The 5,000-nt window shown below is 34.7% G+C and overlaps 1 long non-coding RNA gene across 1 annotated transcript in view; it reads left to right on the top strand.

The window, feature by feature from the left end:
* LOC137625721 (uncharacterized) overlaps nt 1-5,000 on the top strand; it is a 72,420-nt gene that overhangs the window by 36,597 nt on the left and 30,823 nt on the right. The window lies entirely within an intron of this gene.

The raw sequence follows: 5,000 nt of genomic DNA, 5'->3' as shown, positions 1-5,000 counted from the left end.
AGTTAAGCCAAGCATCATTCAAACTAGGTAGTTAAGACAAGCATCATTCCTGCCAGGTAGTTAAGCCAAGCATCATTGAAACCAGGTATTTTAGCCAAGCTTTTAACTAGGTAGTTAAGACAAGCATCATTCCTGCCAGGTAGTTAAGACAAGCATCATTCAAACCAGGTAGTTAAGCCAAGAAACATTCAAACCAGGTAGTTAAGCCAAGCATCATTCAAACCAGGTAGTTAAGCCAAGCATCATTCAAACCAGGTAGTTAAGCCAAGCATCATTCAAACCAGGATGTCAATACAAGCATAATTCAAGCCATGTAGCTGGGCCAAGCATCTTTCAAGCCAGATAGTTAAGACAAGCATCTTTCAAGCCAGGTAGTTAAGACAAGCATCATTCAAGCCAGGTAGTTAAGACAAACATCATTCAAACAAGGTAGTTAAGCCAATCATCATTCAAACCTGGTAGTTAAATTAAGTCAAGCATCCTTCAAGCCAGATAGTTTAGCCAAGTATCCTCCAAACCAGGCAGTTTAGCCAAGCATCATTAAAGCCAGGTAGTTAAGCCAAGCATCGTTCAAGCCAGGTAGTTAAGCCAAGCATCCTTCAATCCTCAATCCGGTTAGTTTAGCCAGGCATCCTTCAAGTCAGGTAATTAAGCCAAGCATCCTTCAATCCAGGTAGTTAAGCCAAACATCCTTCAAGTCAGGTAGGTAAGCTAAGCGTTATTCAAGCCAGGTAGTTTAGCCAAGCATCATTCATGCCAGGTAGTTAAGCCAAGCATCATTAAAGCCAGATAGTTTAGCCAAGCATCTTCCAAGCCAGGTAGTTAAGCTAAGCATCCTTCAAGCCAGGTAGTTAAACTAAGTATCCTTTAAGCCAGGTAGTTAAGTCAAGTGACCTTCAAGTTAGGTAGTTAAGTCAAGCATCCTTCAAACCAGGTAGTTAAGCCAAACATCCTTCAAACCAGGTAGTTAAGTTATGCATCCTTCAAGCTACATAGATAAGCAATGCATCTTGCAAGCTAGGTTTTTAAGCCAAGCATCCTTCAATCCAGGTAGTTAAGCCAAGTATCCTTCAATTCAGGTAGTTAAGCCAAGCATCCTTCAAACCAGGTAGTTAAGCCGAACATACTTCAATCCAGGTACTTGAGCCAAGCATTCTTCAAACCAGGTAGTTAAGCTAAGCATTCTTCAAGCCAGATAGTTAAGCTAACCCTCGTTCAAGGCCTCCGTTTTCTTTACAAAAATCATAAAATCTATTCCTCGTTTTCTTTAAGATAAGGCAGAAGGAATGTGTCTTGTCGTATGCTTGCTTTGAAGTGGGATAAATGAGGTATGCTTAGTGTCAAAGATCTTTTATATGGTAATTACTTTAATTTACTTTGAAGTTAGTCAGTTATTTGTTAATTACTGGGGGATATGCTTAGTATCAAAGATCTTTTATATGTTGATTACTTAATTTACTTTGAAGTTGATGAGTTAATTGTTAACTAATTAATTTATTTATAAGCTGATTAGAGATCTGTTCTTTACACAGTTAGCTTTGCAAAGGAAAACAGATGTTGATTCTATCTATCTTATTGGAAATAGATATATTTGTTTGTTAATGGGAGTAAAGCTGTCTTATTTACTCAGTTATAGTTAATCATACATATATATATATATATATATACAGTATATATATATATATATATATATATATATATATATACATATATATATATGTATATGTATAAAGTATATATATGTATATACATATATATATGCATATGTATATATGTATATATATGTATATATATATATATATATATACATATATATATATATATATATATATATATATATATATATGTATATATATATTTATATATGTAATTGATATTATAAGTTGTATTTGTTATGACGTTTAGAGCAAGATATAACCCTTGATTTCACTTGGCTTAAACAGGAAAGAACCTTTTCTAGCCCAGACCTGAAGTAGAATCAATTAAAGGAATAGGAAGAAAGAATTTTGGACTTAAACAATCAAAGGGATCTTTTAACCTACCGTTAGAAATTATTATTATTATTATTATTATTATTATTATTATTATTATTATTCCCAAAGAACTCTTTAATATTAATTATCTGAAGTCTAATACTTCTATAAACATTGAATCCAGATTGTAAACTGATTTTTTAGATTATTCAAACCATTGTTATCTAGTCTTGGGTAGTGCCATAGCCTCTGTACCATGGTTCCTCCACTGTCTTGGGGTACAGTTCTCTTGCTTGGGGGTCCATTCGGGCATACTATTCTATATTATTTCTCTTCCTCTCATAATTTGAAGTTTTTATAGTCTGTATATGAAATATCTATTATTATTATTATTATTATTATTATTATTATTATTATTATTAATTGCTAAGCTACAGCCCTAGTTGGAAAAGCAGGATGCTGTAAGCTCAGGGGTCTCAACAGGGAAAATAGCCCAGTGAGGAAAGGAAACAATGAAAAATAAAATATTTCAAGGACAGTAACAACATTAAAATAAATATTTTCTATATAAACTATAAATACTTTACTAAAACAAGAGGAAGAGAAATGAGATAGAATAGTGTGCCTGAGTGTACCCTTAAGCAAGAGAACTCTAGCCCAAGACAGTGGAAGACCATGGTACAGAGGCTATGGCACTATCCAAGATTAGAGAACAATGGTTTGATTTTGGAGTGTCCTTCTCCTAGAAGAGCTGCTTACCACAGCTAAAGAGTCTCTTCTACCCTTGCCAAGAGGAAAGTAGCCACTGAACAATTACAGTGCAGTAGTTAACCTCTTGGGTGAAGAAGAATTGTTTGATAATCTCAGTGTTGTCAGGTGTATGAGAACAGAGGCGAATCTGTAAAGAATAGGCCAGACTATTCGGTGTACGTGTAGGCAAAGGGAAAGAACCGTAACCAGAGAGAAGGATGCAATGTAGTACTGTCTAACCAGTCAAAGGATCCCATATCTCTCTAGAGGTAGTATCTCAACGGGCGGCTGGTGTTATGTTACTGTTCTTAAAATATTATATTTCTATTGTTCATTACTTCTCTAGTAGTTTATTTGTTTCTTTGTTTCCTTTCGTCACTGGACTATTTTTCCTTGTTGAAGGCCTTTTGCTTATAGCCTCTTTGAATCTCCCTGGTTGTTTAATATCTTTATGACGTGATAGTGTGTTGATTAATAGAAGATAAAATTGATAAAGGTACAAGGTTGAGAAATGGTGATACCTATATATTATTAGATATATTGGGTTGTAGTGGTCTATTGTAAATGTTCCTGCCTGGTGTCTGCCTGACTGGGGTTCGAGTCCCGCTCCAGCTCGATAGTTTCTTCAGTGTCTGAAAGCTCACCATCCTTGTGAGCTAAGGATGAGTGTTGTACCATTCGTGTGTCACACGATCGTACATAGTTCATTTTGTGTATATATTATGCTTATATCTTCGCTCTTCCCTCGCATTAAAAAGAGCCTGAATAAACATGTCTGTTTTTCTCATCAGTAACGGGTGGGGTCTGTTTTGAACATGAAATTTCTTGTTGCTTTGAGCTTTTGTATATAAAAGAGTGTTCTATAATAAACTCACTCAGTTGCTTTCATCCTGTCTTTGAGGCTAAAGTTTGTCTCGGCCTGTCACATTGTGCTTGGAGTAGCCTATAGGTCTACCTGCTGAGTCATGAGCAGCCATTGCCTGGCCTTCCCTGGTTCTAGCATGTGTGGAGAAGGGGCTTGGGCGCTGATCATATGTATATATGGTTAGTCTCCAGGGCCTTGTTACTGTCCTTTGCCTCTGTCATTCATGAGTGCCTTTTAAACATTAATGTCAACATTTATAGAATTTTACCTTGGGAAATTAATGCAGGGTGAAATAGCCATTAAGATCTGAGTTAAGATTAGATTAAGGAGAGAGAGAGAGAGAGAGAGAGAGAGAGAGAGAGAGAGAGAGTAAACCTAATGTCAAAAAATATCAAGAAATGAAAGCTTGTAACAAAGCATGTATGTGTCATCTATGAATAGATGACAAGATTTGTCAAAGCACTTATTTGTCATCTAGGATTATTATTATTATTATTATTATTATTATTATTAGCTAAGCTACATCTCTAGGTGGAAAAGCATGAGGCTATATGCCCAAGGGGTCCAACAGGGAAAAATAGCCCTGTGAGGAAAGGGAAGAAGGGGACTGCATGAGAAAGGTAGGAAGAAAGGATTATTATTATTATTATTATTATTATTATTATTATTAGCTAAGCTACAACCCTAGTTGGAAAACAATGATGCTATATGCCCAAGGGCTCCAACGGGGAAAAATAGCCCAGTGAGGAAAGGGAAGAAGGGGAATGCAGGAGAAAGGTAGGAAGAAAGGATTATTATTATTATTATCATTATTATTATTATTATTATTATTAATAGCTAGGCTACAACCCTAGTTGGAAAACAATGATGCTATATGCCCAAGGGCTCCAACAGGGAAAAATAGCCCAGTGAGGAAAGGGAAGAAGGGGAATGCAGGAGAAAGGTAGGAAGAAAGGATTATTATTATTATTATTATTATTATTATTATTATTAGCTAAGCTACATCTCTAGTTTGAAAAGCATGATGCCATAAGCCCAAGGGCACCAACAGGAGAAAATAGCCCAGTGAGGAAAGGGGAGAAGAAGGGGAATACAAGAGAAAGATAGGAAAAAGAGATTATGTATAAATTTAAAAGAAACAAGAATGGGAGAATTGAAAGAAGAATAGGACATTATGTGAACAAATTATAATGACAGTAGAATGTTAAATGACCAAATTTTATAGCTAATATATTTTTAAATGACCTGATTGTCTATACCAACATTAAAAATGACTTTATTTTGATATCAACAAAATTCAATTACTTTATTTTAATGCCTAGATTATTGAAATAATTTATTTTGATGCTAACATTATTCAATTGCTTTATTTTTATATAAAAATTATTGAATTACTTTATTTTGATATCAAC

The sequence above is a fragment of the Palaemon carinicauda genome, chromosome 32 (genome assembly GCF_036898095.1).
Source record: "Palaemon carinicauda isolate YSFRI2023 chromosome 32, ASM3689809v2, whole genome shotgun sequence".
Classification (NCBI taxonomy): domain Eukaryota; kingdom Metazoa; phylum Arthropoda; class Malacostraca; order Decapoda; family Palaemonidae; genus Palaemon; species Palaemon carinicauda.
Note: the sequence above shows the minus strand (reverse complement) of the source record. Positions and strands in the feature narration are given on the sequence as shown.